This window comes from Papio anubis, chromosome 14 (assembly GCF_008728515.1).
Source record: "Papio anubis isolate 15944 chromosome 14, Panubis1.0, whole genome shotgun sequence".
Classification (NCBI taxonomy): domain Eukaryota; kingdom Metazoa; phylum Chordata; class Mammalia; order Primates; family Cercopithecidae; genus Papio; species Papio anubis.
The window spans coordinates 29,455,055-29,477,999 of NC_044989.1; the positions used below are offsets into that span (position 1 = coordinate 29,455,055).

Here is a 22,945-nt window from a genome sequence, read left to right on the forward strand (position 1 = left end):
GGAAAACTTGGCAGTTGGAGAAGAAACCAACTTTCCAGCAGAAGCAGAGCAACTCAGTGGCTGAGCTTCGAATGCAATTCGGTTGTCCTTTATCAGCAAGGACAGAATGCCTCTCTCACCGCCATAAATAAGCTCAGAGAAAAGAAGCCGAATCAGCAAAGGTAAATCAAGTCCTGAATTGTGCTGGCTCATGCATATATTGGAGACAAACAAAAAAGGAAGCACTAAAATCTTGTGCATATTTCTTTAAAATATATAAATAGTAGATAATCAGAGGCTGACTTCAAATCTGGGTCTGCATAAATTTCTTCTCAGGGGTATTAAATATCCTCCTCCCTTTCCACTTCCTTTTTCACTGGGTCCTTCTCATCCTGAGCTGCGTTCTGCAGTTTCTCTCCTGTCTCAGACTCAACTCTCACCTATTTGGGTCCTCTTTAAAAAAAGAAAAACAGGCAAATCAAAATAAGCAACAACAACAAAAACCTGTTATAATTTCTTCCATTAGTACTACATGGATAAATCCCAAATCTCTTTCCATATTTACCTGTCTACTTGAATTTAAACTAAGTTTGCCTATTGTCTTCAGGAATTGTTTCAGTAACTGTCATTTAGTCATTCAGTCCACCAACATTTATTGAGCACCTACTTAGTTTGGTACCCCAAAGTATCATACTATGTGAGATTAAATCCAACCTGCCTCTTTCCTCTGGGAGCTCAGAGTTTATTAGAGATTTAAACTTCAGGAATATTAATAACACCTAATAGAAAGTGAGAAGTGACGATTTAAAAGAGAGAGAGATAAAACGGTATGGGGAAAGCCAAAGAAGATAATTTTTCTGGCTGGGGAAAAATAAAAATGGTTTCTTGGGGGTCATGGTGGGTTTAAAATATGCATTGAAAAGTTAAACTGATATGGGCAGGTGTTAAAGTTTCCAGGCTGGTACCGGAAAGCAAGATACATCACCAGGAAAGGGAATAGCATCTGCAAAGGCAAAGTGGTTACCATATATAGTGTGTGGACATCTGAATATAACGAAGTTGACTTGAGTGGCCCCTGCATGAAGATAATTCAAAAAATATGTTGGAAAGATTGTGGAGGGTTTTAAATTTTAGTCTACGAAATTTGAGCTTTATTCTAAAGCAATAGGAGCAACCAATAACTTTCTCAATAGAGGAGTGACACAGCCAAGCCTGAGCTTTTGGGGGGAAATGCTGGTTAAGAGAATTGGACACTGAAAACCCAGAGGAAGGGCATCGCAAAAGGCTTGGTGGAGGGCAACGAGGACTGAGCTAGGAGCGGGTGAACAGTGGGGAGACCATTTATAACTGTGGCTCTGTCTTATAAGTTAGACCTTCTTCCCTGGGCTGGCTCAGATCAGCCAGGTTAGGGAGGGGAGGAAATGGGCGTACTGTAACAATCGAAATCTAGTCGTTTCCTGCTATCCTTCAGTATTTTTCACCTAGAGCTGCTTCGAGCTTTCCCTGTGGTTTCAGAAACACAGAGAGATTATAGTCATGTCGGTGTGTCTTTGCAAGAGCAGAATAAATCCTATATATCTTTTCAAATTAAAGTTTTTTTCTCCCACTCTCCAGGGAAAGCAGCAACTTCTCCATTCATGTAGAAATCAAATTGCTAGCCATTATGTTTGCTGATCATTTAGAGAAGTTTACACCCCTAGCAACCAGATATACTCAGTTTGTCTCCAACACAGATGGAAGACCTTAAAAAAACAAAAAGCTCAATCTTTTTTTTTTTTTTTTTTTTGAGGCAGAGTCTTGCTCTGTCGCCCAGGCTGGAATGCAGTGGCGCAATCTCAGCTCACTGCCAGCTCCGCCTCCTGGGTTCATGTTATTCTCCTGCCTCAGCCTCCTGAGTAGCTGAGACTACAGGCGCCTGCCACCACGCCTGGCTAATTTGTTGTATTTTTAGTAGAGACGGGGTTTCACCGTGTTAGACAGGATGGTCTCCATCTCCTGACCTCGTGATCCGCCTGCCTCGGCCTCCCAAAGTGCTGGGATTACAGGCATGAGCCACCACACCCGCCTTTACTAGAAACAGTTTTCTAAAAGTACATATTCAAAAAGGTATGTTTTAAAAACAATTCATGCATGGATCATTCCTTAAATAGAAATTTCAAGTAGTTTCAGAAAGTTAGAATTAATTATAATGATCCTGACTTACTTGGTTCATTCGCCTAGGAATATCTCATAAATATTCAGTGTGCTTAGATTTCACTGGCTCTGGGTGCAAGGATTCCAGGCCAAGTGCCCAATATCAATTCTCCATAGGGTCCTCCAGGTCCCACAGCCTTGGAGGTGTTGGAGATGTCCCAAAGCCAAGACTGCCCAGAAAGACCCAGGTCCAATCCTTGAGAGTAGTAAACTAAAAATAAGTCTTTACTTTTTCCTCTTTTCCTCTATTTTGTAATATTTTTGCTACCACCAGGTGGTAGCAGGTAAGTGCATCTATGAGAAAGGTGGAGTTATCAAAGTGTAAGGCTCAGTTTCAGGAAATTATCAAAACAAACTCTGTTTAATGAAAGTCTGGAAATCGTAATTAAATAGGATCAATATTACACATGGAACAAAAACAAAAATACAAATATAAATGAGGTGTCTTTCCTTGTGGGAAAAGTCAGAAAGTGTGTGGTCAGTTGTTTTCAACAACAAATGAACTTGGCTTCTTTCATATAAGACCCAATGGTCAGCTTGAGGAATGTCCCACGTTTTCACCCACATTTTTCTCAGATCCCAAATACTCTCATGGTACCAGTTTCATGAAAAGAATAAACCGCACTCCATTAGAATCATCAAAAATCTTAGAATTTTAGAGCTAGTAGGAGCTTTTTCGCTTTACAAATGAGGAAACTGGCCCTAGAGAAGTTGCATGGTGACTTGGTGGAATGGACCAGGGCCCAGCAATTCCTCCTCCAACCAGGCATTTTCCCCCATCCTGTGCCACTGCTGCTCCTATCAAGAAGTGTGTTGTTCCATCCAGTGGTCAACCCTCAGCCCTCAGATGCTCTTCCTTGGCCATAGACAGCGTTTGCCCACAGCCGATCACTCCCACACCCACACTTCCTTCACTTGACTTCCGGGACACAGGCCTCTTGGTTTTCCTCCTACCTCATCATCCTTTCTTTAATCACATTTACTGGTTCCTCCTCATCTCCCCAAGATGCTAAAATTGGAGTTCCATGGGGCCCAGCCTTTGGTCTTCTGCTCTTTGTTAGCTACAGTCATTCATTCCCTTGGGAAATCTACTTTAGTCTCATCTCCCTAGTGAACAACTCCCTAGTGAAGACCCTGGATTTGTATCTTCAGCCAAGACCACAGCCGTGATATCCAGGGCCCTTTATCTCTCTTCCTTCTTAAGATCTCCACTTGGGCATTGTTATGGATTGAATGATTCCAGTTTCCCACATTAGAACCTAAATTCATGAGTCACTGACACAAACTTGATCTACCTGTAGTCATTTCTAACCCCAATTAATTGCAACTTTATCCCCCCAGGCCAAAACCATTGGAGTCATTCTTGTTTCCTCTCTTTCTCTCAAATTCTACGCCCAAGTCATTGGCTCTGCCTCATAAACACCACTCCTTACCATCTGCCCTTCCAGCATCTGATACAAGTTATATTTTTCTTGCTGAGTTTCTTGAAAATATTTCTACACATCTACATGCTTCAGCCTCTTGTTTCACTATAGTCTCAACTTGACAGCTAAAGGGGTCCTTTTAAAACTTGCATTAGAACATGTTGCCCTCCAAACCCTCCAAAACCTTCCATTTCTCTAAGAGTATAAGCCAAAGTCCTTATGATGTTTCCAAAACCCTTAGAGCCTGCCCCGAAGCCTCCCTGACCTCATCTCCTGCCACTCTCCTCCTGGCTTACTCTGCTCCAGCCACATGGTCGTCTTGCCATTCCTGAATATTCCAGGCATTCCCTTGTTTCAGGGCCCTTGTGATCACTACTGCCTCTGCCTGGTCGGCCCTTGCAAGATGGCTGTGTGGCTCATTATCTAACCTCCTTCAATTCTTTGTTCAGAATTGTCTCTCTGAAATGTCTCTCAGAAATGTCTCTCTCACACAAAGCTTTCCTGACCACCCTTTCAAAAATTGCACCCTACCACTCCTACCTTCCTTGCTTTATTGTCCTTTATAGCACTTATTTACTTTCAACATATTGTATATTTTACTAATTTTTTCTGTTTCTTCCTATGAGTGTATACACATCGAGAAAGCAGGGATTGATGTAGGTTGTGCTCACTGATGGGTCTCTGTGTATAAACCAGTTCCTTGCACTGGTGTATTGAATCAATGTGTGTTGAACAAATAATTGTGGTGTGAATGAATGGATGAATGAATGGATGAATCCAAGTCTAGTTTCCTTGTAATATGATATATGGCTTTTCTTCCAGTTTCACATTCTTCTGGGCTTGGCAAAATCAGTTTCGAATACAACTGCTCCTAGTAATGGAAGTTATGTTAGAAAATTCAACATGACAATGAACTTCTGCCATCACTTCTGTATTATGGCACGTAAGGCTTGTTCTCTAAGAGTTGTTTATATCTCCTTAAGTGCTATACCTATAGTTCAGATGAGCTGCCACTAGGTAGAACTCTGGGCGTTCAGTTAGGAGCTCTGCATCTCTAATCTGTCTCTTCCTCTCCCTACATACTGTCCTAGGCCAGGCCCACGTAGTCTCCTGTTAGGTCACTTGCATCAGCTTCTCAGTTGGTTTCCCCATTCTTAGTCTTTCTCCCCTAATTCCCACCTAACCAGAGTAATCTATCTCAGTGGTCTGCAATCTTTCATTTTTAGTGGCCACCCCTTTGTAATTATAGGTAGACTCATATATAGAACAGAGCATCTCTATTTGAAGCTCTTTCTTTCACCCCACCTCAAGGCAGTCTGTGAAGAAGCCTCCAGAACTCAGGGAGCTGTAGAATGAAGTTCATATTACCCTGATCAATCCAGTCCATACATTTGGCTTGAACGCCCCTTTTCACACAAACCAGCAAGGGCTGCTCCCTATTGCTCAGAGAAGTGCTTTGTCTACTGTAGTAATCCATGCACCACGTTCATGAATTTTTCTTTTCTTTTTTTGTTTTTTGCCACAGTTGTATGCCTCTCTTACTATTATTCACCTAATGTTTTTCTTAAAACCAACTCATATTTATAAACTTAAATTTAGGGAATCTAAATCATTATTGTCACCACCATAAACTAAAACCCAATGTGTCATTCATTATGAATAGAAGAGAATATTACAATTAAATATACAGGGATTCAGATGACAAAGTTTTCATGTTCATCTGTAAGTGTGCACCACACTGTAGGGAAACACCACCTAGAGAATAAAGCTGCAGCTCCTTTACCCAGTTTGTTCAACCCTCTCCATGAAGAGGAAAATTCTTAAGGTTCTCTGCACACTGTTTCACACCTCACTGACTTTGCTCATGCAGTTCCCTTAGCCTGGAATGCCCACTCCAATTAATTTAGTTTTAGGTTTAAACATTTTTAAATTTTTATTAATGTATTACACATAAATAACTTGAAAAATCAATTAGTATTCTAGGCTTATAACAAAACACAGCTGCCCCTCCCTCCTAATTCTCCCTTCCTAGAGCATACACTCTCAATTCTTTTTTTAAAAAGTTGTGATGAACTATCCATAACATAAAATGTACCATTTTACTCATTTTTAAGTGTATAGCTTGGTGGTATTAAGTACATTCACAGTCCTGTGCAACCATCACCACCACCCATCTTCAGAACTCTTTTCTAAACCTGAAACTCTGTGCTCATTAAACACCAGTTCACTCCCCACTCCCTCATCCCCCTAGTCTCTGGCAATCACCATTTTACTGTCTGTCTCTATGAATTTGACTACTCTAGGTACCTCATATAAGTGGAATCATATAGTATTTGTCCTTTTGTGACTTGCTAATTTCATTTAGCATCATTATTTCAAGCCTCACTCATGTGGTAGCATGTAACACTTTCAATTCACTCCCCTACTTTCTTTTGTCATTATGCTAGGAATTCTCTTTTCCTCTCTTCTGAAATGGATTCTCTGTCTTCTAGATCCCATGTTTTCCTATTCTTTGTTTTATTCTCTTATTTTGATGTGGCATAGCCTTCATTAACTTTTTAAGAAAGGATGCACAACAAGCACATATTTTGAGACTTTGCATGTGTGAAAAAAAATCTTTAACTTTGCGTTTAATGACAGTTTGGCTGGGTATGGAATTCTAAATTGGAAATTATTTTCCATTCACATTTTGAACACATTTATCAACTGACTTCTAGGTCCCCAAATTGCAGATGTTAACACAGACGCTATTCTGATTCCCTATCATTTGTATATGATCTATATTTTTTCCTTTGCAAGATATACAATCTTTATTTTGTAGTACTCTAAAGTTTTATAATTATCTGGTATTGTGTATGCCTTTTATAGTGTGGGATTCAAAAAACTGGACACTTTCTGAAGTTACAGTGTGTGTGTGTGTGTGAGAGAGACTGTATGTGTGTGAGAGAGAGAGGGAGAGAAAGTGTGTGTGTGTGTGAGACAGAGTGTGTGTGTGTTTCATGTTTATTCTTTCTCCCCGTATTGACTCTGAGACCCTCACCCCACTTCACCACTGACCTTTGCTTTTTGGTTTCAGTCACTGTGCTTTCTGTTAGAACTGCTACCATCAAATATCTGTTGATCCTTGGTTGTTTTTTATGAAAAATTCAAAGCCAGTTGGAATTTCTATGTGCATGAATGAAGGCTGTTGCCTTGTAAACTTCATAGGAGGGTGATTGGGCCAGGACTGAATCACTGAATGGAGTATTCCCCATGGCAATAACAGATTTTTCTCTTGGGCTTGCCAGTCTCCTTGAGGAATAACTCCCTTTTTTTCCTTAGTAGTGGGGTATACGACTAACTACACTGTTCTGAAGTCTGAGAGAGGAGCAGGCTAGGACATGTCACTGTTCAGGATGCAGACTCTTCCTTAACCTCCCGGTGGTTAGTATGGTGCACACCCATGCTCTCACCTCTTCCTGCCTTGTGGACTCTGTCCTTACATTCCATTTGGGGTCCCTCTATTCTCTCCCTTAGTTGACTCACCTCTGCCCTCCAGCCCTTACTTCAGCCCCCCATGGCCTGCTTTCCTCCCTGGCTAGCCCTCAGCTCAGATATGACATCCCTACATGAACTCATGATTTTTATCTTTCATATAAGAAAGACAGCAAATGTGTAGACCCCAAAATCTATGCAGAGGACAGAGACCCTTTGGGAATCAAACTCCACATCTTTAGAACCACAAGGAAGGAAGGACAAGTGTCCAACCCATGCCTTCCAGAGTTTCAGACCCCTGACTCTAAGATACTAAGTAACAAGAGATTGAAGATGAATAGTAGGGAGTATTTTACACTGAAGCAAGCCTTCAAATGGTTATATACAAAAGAGATGTTCTAATGAAACATAGCAAGATGAACTGAACATATGGATAGGTAATCAGGTATAAAAGTCCCAATCTTCTAATCCTGCATTGGTCTTTCGAGTGACCAGACCCCATCCTGAAGCTACGTAGGGGCTGCCAGTCATCAGTCAATCATTAGCATGCAAAAATGCATCATTTTGGAATTTCTAAGGATTTTAGGATTTGAATGCCAAGAAATGGGATAAAAAACTAAACATATTTCACAATATCACACCAAGAAACTTTCATTATGGAAAAGGGTAACTCTCTTTAAGGTGGCTTATTACTGGAAGAAAGATTTGGGGTCTTAAGATGTCTTGGGGCTTCATTAACAATCGACTTCCTAGTACTTTTTGATGAAGCACTGTCTCTCCTTTAACCCTGCCTTTAGTTTCTAACCTAATCTTATTTGGCATGATTCTCTAAGACATGCCAAACAGAGCTTTCAGGTTTCTCTGTTTTCTGGTATCTGGATATGTCTGACTCACTTAAGAAGTTTCATCCAGTGACAGTAACCATACCCGATGAGGTCTCCGTGTCAATAGAGCTTAAATGTTTGCTACCCCCTCAGGCTCTTTGGGTGATGATTCAACCAAAGGGAAAATGGCAAGTGAAAGTTTGTGCCCCCTCCCCTCTGACTCCAGAGCATTGCAATAGGGCTACTTTTAATGTGCTTGGCAACAATTAGCTCTTGAAGCTGCAACAGCTGCACAATGCTGATGCTCTCCAGATGCACCAAACGAATTAAATCATGCGATAATTCAATTGGAAAATTGGGTGTAATTATGGAGAATGCAGAGTCTGCTAGTCGCCGCACGGTGACTTGGAGTTCTTGAAACAACAGTGGTGTGGGCTGTTCGGGGAGTGTGTGGCAGGCACAGAAAATGATATGGGTGTTTGCAGAAATCTCGGCCCCCTCTATGACAATGATGGAATTACTCAACCCTGTACTCAGTTAAGAGCTATCTGAGTGCCACCAAAAAGATCTCCTTTGTAACTTCAAAACTTCTCACATCCAGACCACTCTTCCTGACATGATAGTGGGGGCTGTGCTTCAAGCTTGTTGGGAACATGTAAAACAAGCAAAGGCTGGAATCCCTAAGGACTAGTGATACAAATGTTAATTTAAAGAGCTAGGTAAGTAAGAGAAACATAAATTATGATACCTTAAACATTCTGTTTTAACTAAAACACACACACACACAAACACACACACACACATATTCATATATCAATCTCTTGATGTAGGCTCATGCCCAAGGTCAGTGTCTTCTGTGTATCATCTTTCTCACATTCATCACACCTTTAATGTATTGGTTATAATTTTCAGTTTGGGTTTACGTAATGGGGAATAAGAACCTAAAAAGATTTGAGGATCATTTTCAATAGCATCTCAGAGATATTTATGTATTTCTTTCCAAACTCTGAGAGTCACCCAATTCAAAGGCTTCTGTGTGCTGTTTTGCAGTTATGCCCTACACAACTTGAGGAGGTGTCAGCCACAGGGTATCCCTTGGAGTCATGCAGTGACAACTTGAGAGTCATTCTCAGGGGCCCTGCCTCATCCAGCAGCAACTTCTTTTGTAGTGGCTTGCCTTTATTGAATCTTTCTGCAGCATTCAACTGAGTTTTCATAGAAACAATAGCTCTTTCCTTGCACTGCAACTGAATCTTGTAATTACCATAAATATCTTTTAGAACAAATACAACAGCATCTTGGGAAATGAGCATCTTTACTGGTGAGCAGAAGTGTGCAGGTATGCAAGGGAATAGCCTACAGGCCTTGAGTGTACAGGATGCTATGGGCATCAATCAAGATACTTTACCGAGTGTTCTGCTCAGTTCTGGGAATTTTTTAAAAAATGATACTTTACAGAGGGAAAGCTAATACAGAGAGCTGGTAAAGGGAAGGCGAATTAAGAGAGCTTCTACTGTCCTGTGAATTTAGTGATGCTCTTAAACAAATTTGTATTTTATTATTCACTATTGCATCTATATATTTTTAAAAAATAGCACCTAGAGATGTCAGCCATTTTATCTTTTTAGTCCATTGATAAATTTCTGGATTCCTTATCATAACTCTGCAGGCATTATAGTCTTCAGATTGGGAACCCCTGGCTTAGGGTCTGCTGCCCATAGTGAAATAAAAAATGATTGAGGTTGGTTAATGAAGGAGTAAGAAGTTCTCTTTGCATGATGTGATTTAAACTCAAAGGGAAGCATGGTGAAACATCCATTGAGAGCCACCCTTTTCCATAATGAAAGTTTCTTGGTGTGATATTGTGAAACGTGTTTCATTTTTGATGCCACTTCTTGGCATTCAATTCCTAAAATCCTTAAAAATTCCAAAGTGATGCATTTTTGTATGCTAATGATTGACTGATGACTGGCAGCTCCTAGGTAGCTTCAGGATGAGGTCTGGTCACTGGAAAGACCAAGGCAGGATTAGAAGATTGTGACTTTCAGTCCCATCCCCCAACCTCACGGAAAGAGAGTGGCTGAAGGTTAAGTTGATCACCAATGGTCAATAATGTAATCAATCATGCTTAGGTAACGAGGTTTCCATAAAAACTCCAAAGGAAAGGGTTCAGAGAGCTTGTGGGTAGCTGAACATCTGGAGGTTCCTGGAGGTGTCACACCCAGAGAGGGCCTGGGAGCTCCACACCCCTTCCTCGACCTTGCCCTACACATCTTGTCATCTGTATTCTTTGTAAAATAAATCGGTAAACATAACTAAGTTTCTCTGAGTTCTGTGAGCTGCTCTAGCACATTAATCAAACCCAGAGTGGGAACTGTGAGAACCCCAACTTGAAGCTGGTTAGGCAGAGGTTCCTAAGGCTTGGATTTAAGACTGGTAGGAAGCAGTGGCAATTTGGGGACTGATCCCTCAACCAGTGGAGTCTGACGCTGTCTCCAGGTAGATAGTGTCAGAATAGAACTGAATTGGAGGATACCCAGCTGGTGTTTGCTGCAGAACTTCCTGCTTGCTTGGTTTGTGGGGAAAATCTCTACACATGTGGTCACAGATACCTTCTATCTGTGTTGATTTTTGGCGTGAGAGCTGTTTGTGTTTTTTCCACCTTCACCTGGATAGTTTAAAAGCCACAAGAAATATTGATGCTAAAGAGGGTAAAAGCTACCAGTTTATCCACTTGGGACTTTCCCCAACTCCTACTCCCTTCGCCCTGTCTTTAGGGGCATCATATCTTGCCTTCTAATTTGACCAGGACAAGAATTAGAGTTGAGCAGCACATCACTAAGAAACTGTTACCTAGAGTCGGATCGTCTTCAGTTGAAATCATGACTTTGCCTCTTGCTTACCTAAGTTAACTTAATTTGAACCTTAGTTTCTTTGTCTGTAAAAGAGTCATGGCAATAAGTACTCTACCAAATTATCGTAAGGATTAAATGCCCCAACATATCCCAGAGGACCAGATATGGATGGATGCTCAACAAATGTCAGGAGGGAGCAAAGGGTGGCTAAAGTTTTATCAGAAGGTAAAGGAATGTGGGAAGATACAAGGTATGAGGAACAAGTGATTCAAAATAGGGAGATAGAGAAGATGAGAAAAAGTAGTAAAAACCATATACAGGGCTGGGCACGGTGGCTCATGCCTGTAATTCCAGCACTTTGGGAGGCCAAGGCAGGAGGATCACTTGAGGTTAGTAGTTCAAGACCAGCCTGTCCAACATGGCAAAACCCGGTCTCTACTAAAAATACAAAAATCAGCTGGGCAGGGCACATGCCTGTAATCCCAGCTACTCAGGAGGCATGAGAATCATCTGAACCCAGGAGGGGAGGTTGCAGTGAGCTGAGACGGCGCCACTGCACTCCAGCCTGGGTGACAGAGCAAGACTCTGTTTCAATAATAACAATAATAATAATAATATAGAGCATTGTGTAGTTAACAAGTCAATTTATATACATTATATCACTGGCATAGTCCAACAGCCCTGTGAGATAGAATGGGCTTTAGTATTCATTTTTCAGATGAGAAAACGGAGGTCTAAAAGATTAAAAGAGCTGGCCAAGATGATGAAGCAGAGTTGGCACCTGGACCCAAGTTCTCCTTATTCCCAGCCCAGTGGTTTGCTCGTAAGGCTATATGATCTTCAGCTTTCTGTCTTTACCACACCATCTCGGAGACTCCGTGATGGCTGTCATGCTCCAGATGACCTACTTTTGTTCTAGGGGGAGTTATACAAACAGTCAATGCTCCAGGAAGCTGCTTTGGGTCTTCCAGGTCTAGCACAGCTTCCAGTAATTATTTAGAGAGAAACGATGATGGAAAGAATCCATGAAAAAGGAAGCTTGAGTCATACAGTTTGTGGGTAGGGGAACACTGCATATGAAAATCACAACTAGAGATCGCCCTTTGAGGTTAGGACCCAGAGAAAAGTGATGTCATGAGTCCTGAGTTATTTTATTAGTGGATAGAAAATTATAGGAAGTGATATGTTTTGAAGATGGAAATTTTGGAGGTTTAATGTAACTCTCCAGGCATATTAAAAGATGTTATTTCCATGTTCTTCTTGGGTAATCAATCATGCCATAGCAAATTAAGAGTTCTTATTTTTAGCCCTATTAGCTACACAATGATAATGAAAATTGATTACAGCCACATTCCCCTCCTCAAGACACTATCGGTAAATGAACTGAAATGCCCCAGAATCAATCCATTTAAAAAATATACTAAAGGTTGAAAAAAAAAGCCCTCATCAATTACTTTGACATCTGTTAATAAAGAAAAGATGATGAACTGGCTGCTTCTGTCATTGTTCGCTTACTGTAGGCCAAGAAAACAAGTTCTTTTGTTCTACCAACTGAAGACATCTTCAAAAGCTGAAAGTATCTGAGCTGCTGAAGACCAGATATTGGTTTCCAGGAATATAAATCAGAGAAATGTCCAAAAATACTAATAGGAAAGTGCAAAAACAAGAATAAGCCATGTTTGTCTCTGATTTATCAACCTTCAAAGTCTAAGAAGGTTCTTTGGATTAGACTCAGGAAGTTCCTGTAGGTGGAAACTTGGCAATACTGGGGTGTTATAAAAATGCCGATAGGGGCTGAATATGGTGCCATTAACAAACTAAGGATCTAGAGAAACAGGAAGTACATCTGTTGTGAACCTAATTAATGGTTTTGTGCTTTGTAATTTTGGGAAGATGTCAAGATATCCAAATAAATAGTAAATAATAATATACCAGTTCTTTATGGTACCTCTTCCAAGCCATTTTTTGGGGGGATAAGAAAAAAATGCTGAAGATAGTATCTTAGGGGGGCCCACACTAACACTGAGGTTTCACTAACAAGAGAGTCCATGAGGAACGCTTTCAGTCCTCTCTCAGATTATTCTGAGCTGAGTCCAGGGAGGCCTGGAAAAGCTCACTCATAACCACACAGGGCAGGAAGGCAGTCCTCTGGGGCTTAGGCCCATGATCTCCGGACTCTAACACTCATCACCTTGGAGTTGTAAGGTCTCAGCTCATTTCAGAGATCAGGCTCATTAAAAAATATCAGCTCACAAATGTGGATTTCCTTTGAACAATTATAAAAGTTCTAGATACTCTTCATAGAAAGAAAATTGAAAATAAAGTATAAAGATGTATTTCTCTTTTCTGAAGGATTGTTTTTAAGCAACTTGGAAAGAATCCAGGTCAAATATCAAGTGTCTTAATACTTCATGCATTTCTCTGTTGATTGACATATGGTTGTGCTAGCTGGAGACTGGGTCATAGGAGTAGAGCTGCTGTGCTACTAAATGCCTGTGTCCATGTTTATATCCATAAACATCTTTCTCTAAGAAGATATCATTCTGTCTGAGGGTCACAAGCATATGTATATATACAAATTCAAATACACAGAGGAGACACTAGAAAATTTTTTTGATGATGGAAATTTTTTCTCTTGATTGCAGGGCTGTGTGTGTTTATCAGAATTCATGGGACGGTATACTATAAAGGGTGAATTTTAAAAATGTAAAGTTTTACATTAAATACTTCATTAACTCCACCCCCAACACACATACTAAGTTCTTAAAGACAAAAGTCTATGATAAAGCCCAGCTTTCATGGCCTTATTGGAAAGGTAGAGGGATTGACTAAATGATAAGTAAAATTCCTCCTAACCCTAACATTCTATGAATAATTTTAAACCATCCCAATCGAAGCACTTTACATTTCTATCCCGCAGGACACTAATGACTGAGGCTGTAAGCATGTATTTAAACCTGGCCAACGAATGTATACACATTTCTTCCCACATGCAGGGGAACATATTGAAAGCAAATGTTAATATCTCAATTCCTCGCTAAGGTAATAGTGCTAACTCATATTCATTGAATAGTTACTATGCACAGGCATTTCTATGTGACATACATGTATTAGTTTACTTGATATAACAACTCTATGAAACTGAAACTATTATTGTCTCCATTTTACACACAAGGAACCTGAAACACAAAGAAGTTAGGTGGCCTGTTCACAGTCAAACAGCAAGTGAGTGGTAAAGCCAGAACTTAAAGCCAGGTACTGTACTCTTTGTGGAGAGACTCAGAATCCAATGAGCAAGGAGGGATCAAACCATATGTACTCCACAGAGAGGTAGACACGGTGTTTGAAGCTCCCATCACAGACTTCTTTATCCTTGCTCCTCATTCTCCATCCTACTACTCCATCCCTTTTTGCAGGGAAAAAAACTGTTCAAAGAACAAACCTCAGAACCTTTTTTCCTGCCTATATAAAGGGCATGGTGTCTCCCTATTCTGCTTCTTCACGTTTTCCTCCTAGAAAGCACCCATGCAAAGTATTTAACATAGACAACGGCATCAGTTAAGGCAAGCTGCCAGTTTGAAGTAAGATTGGTGAAGTTGCAAGGAAGATGAACCAATGGGTGGATCTTTTGTGATCCAGTGCCCTTGCCCTGTCACCCACTTCTTGGTGGCTTTAAGCTAATCAGTTGGACACAGAAGTCTTAAAGGAGTAACAAGGCTAAGGTGAACAAAAGTGAGAAGGGAAGCAAAACCTGGACTGTAAAGATAGCACTGGAAAATAAAGGACTGAGAGGCAACTGCGGTGGATTCTAGACCACTTGACTCAGAGTCAGAAGTCCTGATCTTAATACCAGTTGTGTCTTTCAGTAGAAGCTTGACTCTGAATCTGCTACTTCTCTGAGTCTCAATGAGCCCATCTGTAAAATGGGGATAGCAAAAAGGGTCCTTGTTAAGACTAAAGATATGTCTCTAAAACTGATGTACACATTGTAAATCACCGTGCAGTATGAATTAAAATGGCAGAGCACCAACCAAAGGTGCCTGGGTGAAGAAGCTAGGGAATTGAGGAATATGGACAGAGTGGTCATGTTTATTCTCTTTCTAACAAAGGCCTGAATTAGCAAACACAAAATGGCTCTGCTGTCAAGAAGAACACAGTGGGTAGATACACTTGAAAGTCATTTCTGAAAGAGACCTTAAAGAAGGGATGGAGAATGTTTGGGGTGGAGATAAACTCCTCCAAGAAAGACAATGAAAGATGACAAGTTAGGTCACAGTGGCTAAAGAGTAGACAATGATTTGTTGTCTGACTCTCCAGCCACGATGGGGCTGTAACTAATGAGGTTATTCTGGTTACAAAGGAAGCATTCAGCCCCTTAATGAAAAACTCTTTGGCAACTGGTGTTAGGGAAAGAAAAAACAAACCAGCAGCTTATTATTAGTTCCACAGCAAGTTAATTAATTTTTGCCAGTCACTTTGGGTCACTTGCTGGACTGAGCATCTGTCTCACTCAACTGAACAGCTGGAGGGATGGCGGGTGTCTCTGCGGGCCATGCATGTGTCCTGTTCTGGGAGGAGAAAGGAGAGCTAACTACAAGGCTGAAAAAATGTGAGCTTCCGGTTTCATCTGCTCCTCTCCTCCCCACTATCCACTCAAGCAAGGCCAAAGGATTGTAACTCTGGGAAACAAAGGAATTCAAAATGCTTAAAATGAGGTTTTTTTTTCCTGCCTTTGTGTAGCACTCAAATGAGAGCAGTGTAATATGGTACAATGAGCACTATATCAGCCCGCAGAACTCCTAGCCCAGGCTCTAGGGCCAACTCTCTCAGCGACCAGCTTGGAGCCATGGTAAGGTGCCTGAACCTCTCTGGGCTTCTCTTACCTCACCTGAACTACCTACCTGCATGGAAAGATGTTCATTTGGGATCCTTTCTAGCATTATGAAATTTGAGTTAATAAATATATCTTTTCTTGGAGACATGTCAACTATTTGCCAAATAGCAGCAAACAACACTTCCAGAAAGATAGCAGTGGCTAAGTATAACCCTTATTCAGAGATAGGAGAGCAAGGGCTGAAAAGGTGCTCAAATAAAACACCCACACTGAGTTGACCTGGCTTCAGAAAATACTAGCATGTTTTTTAAAGACATGTGTAATATGCAAGTGTGATGAGTGCCATTTTATTTAGCATGCATCTTAATGCTAGTATATTTACTTTCTAGGGTGGATTAAGTAATACAGATTTTCTTAATTATGTGTGCTGCATAATATGTAATACACATATATAATATTTATTGCATACTCACCCTAGAATAGACCAAGATAAAGAGGCTCATAAACTACACCGAAGCAGGGACCATAAGTTTAATTCCCTCTTTGAGCCAGTTTAAGCTACTATTTGGGTGCTGTGGTTTTTAAATCACTTGCATTAAATCCAAAATTATGAAGTTTTCAGCAAAACGAAAAAATCAAATTGGAAGAGAGCTCATTATCTCAAGCAAACCCATGTATCTCACTGGGCTTTCAGAATTGTCCTCCCTCCCCTCCCCTTAAAAAGGGATGATGATGTTAAAGTCCTAGATTTAATGCTTAGCCAGTGCTCTAGAATTGTGGGTTTCCTCTCCTCCTGCGTCTCCTAGAGCTAATATTCACTGTCAAGCCTGCTGCAGGTAGTTAAAAGGAGTGATAGGGATCCTCTAAACCCACTCAAACAAAAGCATTAGTGACTGATAGGGAGATTTGCAGTTTCACTGGGAACAATGCTACTCAATGAAATTAGCCTTGCATTTATAGACAGTATTTAGGATTCCACGGTAAATCAGTAGGTGAGGTTTCCAGGAAGGCAAGTGCGTACCACTGACATCACTACACCCAGGAGTGGGCTGTTCTGCCTGGGGAAGGTGGGCTAGGAGATGGGATAGGGTCTCCATGGTGAGCTATTTATTGTGACAGCACGGTCTAGGCTCTCAACTGGTCACAAAACCTGGTCACACACTGTCTGTGAGAAGCCCCTTAAGAAGGGTCGGGCATTCTAAGCATTACGTTATACAACAGGGACTGACATCTGGGGAGGAGAAGTGAATCAGTCATTCTCTCAGGGCTGGGCTGGACCCCAGTTATTAAACAAACAAACAAACAGTTCTACCAGTCTACCACATAAACCAACCCATGTTCACATTTGCAACATCTGTCCCCAGGGACCAGGCATTTCTGACGGTCTACTTCAACACAACAGATTGTCTTATTCTGTCTTATATCGTTATAACAGAATACTACAGACTGGGTAATTTTTAAAGAAAAGAGATTGATTACCATCAGTCTCTTAGAGGAGCCCTCTGTCCCTGCCTCCTCCTCTTCTTGTCTGCTGCACTTTATTTTCTTTTCACCTTTCTACTTTGTTCTCATCTCTTCCCCCCCAGCTCTGTCCTTTCTCCTTTTACCTTGCTCTAGTATGCCCCTTCTTATATATCCAGTTTTAAAATATTATTAGCAAGACTCCATCTTTTAAAAAGTGATACCCCACTTTCAGGACATGAAATAAAATAGTCCTTTAGTGTGTAAAATTATGGGAGGAAGCCTTGTCCTTTCCAAATAAGCCATGGATGTGCTATGGACAATGGGGGCACCGAGAGTCTGTCCAGTACGGTCCTTCTATCCACCACGGTCCCTCTGTCTACCACGGTTCCTCTGTCCAGCATGGTTCCTCTGGGACCCAGGGCCCAGTCAGGCTCTGTACCCATAGACATGCTTCCTGACTGGTCATGTGGTTAAATCCTAGTCCAGAAAATGCAGTAACAGCTGTACTGTGGACTGACTGTGAACACAAACCAGATAACACTTTAAAGCCTGAGTGATCTGTGCCCAATTTGTTCGGAGGAACTGGGAACAAGAAGAGTTGCCAAGACAGGTGGGCAAGCGTGCTGAAGTTCAGCCTCTCCCTCTCGAGGCCCCTCTTGAGGAAGTTACCTGTGGGGACAAGGCCACCCCCTGGATGCCAGTCACTCAACTCCATCAATTCCCAGGCCAATGCTTCACACAATTCTCTCTTTTTAAAAGAGGGGAGTGGTAGAGATGGGGTGTGATGAGAAAGAAAAGAAGAAAAGATATATATGAGGAAGTCAGGGTGAAAAGGGGATGAGGGAAACCAGGAGAAGGTGAGGAAAGAAAGGGCCCAGGGAGAGGGGAGAAAGGGGGACCAAGGGGGTGGTCAGAAGAGTGGGTAGAGGCAAGCAGACAGGCAGGGTACCATGGAAGGCTGAAGTGTGCACAGCTGTTCCAAAGCTCACAGCTTTCTTTCCTTTGGGGTCTTCTCAGTTTCCTTGCGTTTTCATAACTTATGTCTCTTCCTGAATGTGATTAAACGACCCTCCCCAGTTCTACCTTGAAGTACTGCATCAGCTGTAAAGGCATAGAAGAAGGAGACCACACAAATGCCCTCATGGAAACCGTGGTGCTCCCTCAACTTCTCATTTGGTTGACTTCTTGCATGAAGTGTTCACACTGGACATCTTCCTGGGCAGTCAAAAGCACTTACTCTGCTCCTCTCTGGCTCCTTGCCACATAGTTATGGAAAGAGACTGAAGACAGTGGTATTTATTGAGTGTTACACATTCTTGTAGGGATTTTATATATGTTGACTCATTTAAATCTCATCACAGTCCTAAAACAAGATATTATTATTCTTATTTGATAGGTGATAAAGCCAAGATTCAGAGAAATTAAGCATCTCAATGCAAGTCATACAGCTATAGGAAGCACAGTCAGATGGGTCTAACCTCACTCCTCCAGTGCATCATGCTAACCCTCTTGCTTCTTCTCTTTACCTAGTTAGGGGCTCTCTAATGGGCCAGAAGATTAGATGAGAGAGGCATTGCCATTTTGCACTGATGCTGTGATTGTCAACTCCAGGACTCACCACACTATCTGGCTCATTGCATTTTCATTGAATGAAGAAATATTTCCACTTCTATGATTCGAATAAGAATAGTTTATGTCAATGTTGAGAGGACACATAGGTGTGGAATCATTTTGAACTTTAACAAGAAAAATAACATGATTGTTTAGGTCTTAACAGGTGATGTTCTATGACCTGTCATATATTAATCACATCATTCTCATAAAAATCCTATAAGGCAGGACTCTCTATTTGCATGGCACAAGTGAGAGATAAAGTCACTTTCTGGAGATCATACAGTGAATAAATATGGAGCCAAGATTTGTACTCGAGCAGTCTGACTCTCTGGTCCTCGTGTCCACTCTATCCTCCACTTACACACTGAAATGGCCAGTCTGTGTCATTTACAGCCGACGTAGCAGAAAACTGAGACCCAACAGAGGCCAATGGAAGAAATGCCCTATCTGTTGAACTCTCATATGTTTATGGAGTATCATACTGTGTCTTTTATGAATATCTGGTTTTTTGGTTTTTTTTTTTTGGAGATGGAATCTTGCTCTATCATTGGAAGGCAGTGCAGTGGTGTCATCTCGGCTCACTGCAACCCCTACCTCCCAGGTTCAAGCAATTCTCCTACCTCATCCTCCCAAGTAGCTGGTACTACAGGCGCACACCGCCATGCCCAGCTAATTTGTTTGTATTTTTAGTAGAGACGGGGTTTCACCATGTTGCCCAGGCTGGTTTTGAACTCCTGAGCTCAAGCAATCCGCCCACCTTGGCCTCCCAAAGTGCTAAGATTACAGACGTGAGCCACTGCACCCGGCCTATCAGTATCTTTTAATACATAGAGGAATATAAACAACCTCAAGGTGATCATTAGGTGTGCTGGCTCCTTATGTTTATGCCAGTTCCTACAGTTACAACCACCCTCTAGTAAGAAATTGTCAAAGTTGACTTCACTGGTCCTATCTTTTCCTTCTCTTCTTTCCAGAAATGTCCTCTCATTGTTTTCACACATAAATATAGACATCCGTGACCTTCATATGAAGGTATTTTTTCCAAATAAAGACAGCTTCCTCCCAAGAGAAATTTGTGTGCCTGCTTTTATAATATCATGTTTAACCCTTGCTACATGTTTGTGTTTTATATTTTTGATAAAAATATGAGCTCCTTAGAATAAGTACCATATCTTTCACTGCTATGTATTGCTCTTCAGGCCTAGAAGAATGTCCAGTGGATAGTAGGTACTCAAGAGCTGCTTGATGATTGACAATAAATCAGACTAAGTCACACATTGACTCATAGCTAAGTTTGACTATTAGGCTAATACTCCTTCCACTGAACACACTTCCTAAACACCACTGTCTTCCCATAAGCCTATGTTCAACTACCACTGTATTTCCTTAAAGGGCAATTCACAAATCAGAGCAGACTAAACTGCAGGCCTAATTTCCCCACTGAAACTCCTCATATTCATCTTCCTGAGCAACCATAAAACATGATTTCAAAATGACCTAGTAATTATGTCTTAGGGACACTGAAAAAAGTTTAAGTAAAAATGTCTTGATTACACGGACCCAAAATTCTTTCATGGAGCCACACTCTTATTAATCACTTCAGGTGAGTCAAAGTAAACATAATCAGTCAAAGCTTTACAGGAAGAGATTGAAAGAAAATTCTTGGTCTGGAATGATTTCTCTCCCTGCCTTCCTCCTTCCTGTCATCCTCCTTCTCTCCCTCCCCAATTCCTTCACCAACTTTTACCCAAGAAAGAGTACAAGCAGCGATGGTATTGGTGAGATCCTGAAGCAATTTCCCTCTATAGAGTTTAATCTCATGGGGATCATTTCAAGAGAACCGGACTGTATTTTGGGTGACTTACAGTTGTACTGTGTGTCTAAGACATATTTGAATATCTTCTCATAACAGATAATGAATCAGGCAGTATTTTCAACTAGTTTTCATTCTCCTTTGTTCGATGTTTAAAATAAAAGATAGGACAAAATCTAACTGTGGGTATCAGTAGTTGTGAAAGTTAAATCTTGTTCCATGTAACAATGAAGGAAAATCATAACTAATAGGTCTAGCCTGTAACCTATTATGTTTAAAGTCGGTGTGTGTATAATGCTTCTTTCTAGTGTTTTTCTATATGTCAAGCAGCAAAACAAAGAAACATTTCACTCCATGATGAAACCACCCTGAAAAGGACTTATAAAAACCTTTCCTTGTTTTGTTGAAACAACACAAGGAGAGGGGAAAAAGAGGGAAGGTACTACCTCTAGGAACCCCCTTCGTTTCTGGGTTCCTCATTTACCTCTTTCTGATTAGTACAGCTTTCCCAGTTCTTCCCAGGTAAAACCTTCTGAAACATTCCTCCTACAAACAGCTCTGCTCTAACTGCCAATGCCTCTGAGAGCCAGGAGAGATGATCTCAGCGTTAGCCCACTAAGATCTCACTTCTACGACAAAGGTGGCAATGATGAAAATGGCATTCCAACCATGGTTCAGAGGCTTGATTTGCATAAGTCCACTTAAGAAACTTTTCATGGGATTATGAAAAACCAAACTTGAAATCTGTTGTTTCTGAGCTCCATTTTAAAAATAATGACATTACTAAATATCCAGTTGTCCAAACTATACAATTAAGTTAATACTGGTTCTCTTTTCTTTAGCTACCAAAACAGACCTCGGACTCACAGCCTTTTTTCTATTCCCACTTCCATTTGGGAGTAGGTTTGGGTCTTTATCTGTCACTTGAGTAGGCCCTTACCTGGTCTTCTTGTGGCTACCCCTTCCTCATACTCTTCCTTCATCGCTATCAGAGCAATCTTGGCAAAAGAGGGGCTGGTCAAGTTACCCCCCTATTTATGTCCTTCTATTATCTGCCCAGTAAAGTCTGACTTTCACAGTTCTCTTCACAAGCTGGCTCTAAACCTATCTTTCCATCCTCAGGCTGCACCCCAGCTCCACCCTACCTTGCCCCAGGTCCCACCATCAGTGGTGACAGCACAATGGCTTCCAACTATTGAGCCTTTACTCTGTGCTCAGCATGGTGCTATGTTCTATATGGACAACCTTTCACTTCATCCTCACAACTTAGGGCTGATATGATTATTATAATCGTCTTCCGGAACACTTACAGAGGTTCAGAACTTGTCAAAGGCTGCCTACCAGTCTCTATCCTCTGGCTACATTGCCCTTTCCTTTCCCATCCTGTATAAAAATCTAGCCTTCCATTGAGAACCTGGTAAAATATACCCTTTTTATTTTATTTTTATTTTTTTTTTGAGATTTGGTCTCACTGTGCTACCCAGACTGGAGTGCAGTGGCACCATCATAGCTCACTGCAGCCTCGACCTCCCAGGTTCAAGTGATCCTCTTGCCTCCATCCCCCAAGTAGCTGGTACTACAGGCATGTGACATTACGCTTGGTATCTGCCCATCTCAGCCTCCCAAAGTGTTGGGATTACAGGCATGAACCACTACACCTGGCCTCTGCTCCTCTTTGAGGCTGGCTTCCACAACCCCTGACCCTCCTAACCTCCTGCTTTTCCCTATTTGATGTTACTCTGAGCCTACTGTATTTTTTTCATAGAGTATTGTTTAAACTTGACTACAGCAATAATGACTGCAAGTTTAATGTGTCTGTTACCTACTCCAAACCATGAACTATATGAACTATCCTTATGTCTTATATATTTATGGCATCCTTTATCCTTATGCCTACCATGGCCTGGAACATAGTAGGTACTAAATAACTTATTATAGCATTAAGTGCTAGACTCTGAGTGCTTGGTGGGCTCCCAGGTGTTGAGGTTGAAAGGGGGCCTATGCAGGACAGGGCATGGTGACAAGGGCATGGTGACAAGAATAGGCAGAGCTCTTAGCTAAGAACATTACACCCACCTCATCATTCAGAATTAGAGTTGAAGTTAATTCTTGGCCTACTTGATATTGTCTGCATTAACAGGGCTTCCCCTGGGACTCACAGTGAGGTTAAGCCTGGGATTGGAACCTGTGTAGACTTGCTAGCTTTCAAATGATTTTTTTTTTTCATTAAAGCACATGGATAAGATATACTATGAATTTCACTCACATAAGAGCAGCCTCCTCTTCTTCCTGAGAAGTAATGAAATAATTAAATAGAACTAACCCCTGACCTGAAATTCCCTGCCCCACGTCTCCTCACTCTGACGCATGGATGTTTCTCATTCCCTTCTGCTGTCCTGCCACCGTGCCGAAGTTCACACAACAGTGCTCATCTCTAGGCCATTTTCAATTAATTTCCTGAGTAAAATTTC

At 41.3% G+C, this 22,945-nt stretch overlaps 1 protein-coding gene and 1 long non-coding RNA gene across 2 annotated transcripts in view; both read right to left on the reverse strand.

Moving 5' to 3' along the window:
• ALK (ALK receptor tyrosine kinase) overlaps window positions 1-22,945 on the reverse strand; it is a 749,759-nt gene that overhangs the window by 465,864 nt on the left and 260,950 nt on the right. The gene's annotated exons all lie outside the window — the stretch shown is intronic.
• LOC108581591 lies at window positions 1,977-21,972 on the reverse strand. The gene is made up of 3 exons (XR_001893961.3): window positions 21,415-21,972; window positions 17,997-18,327; window positions 1,977-9,901 (listed from the first exon to the last, which is right to left on the reverse strand). It is a non-coding gene; the product is annotated as an uncharacterized LOC108581591 (long non-coding RNA).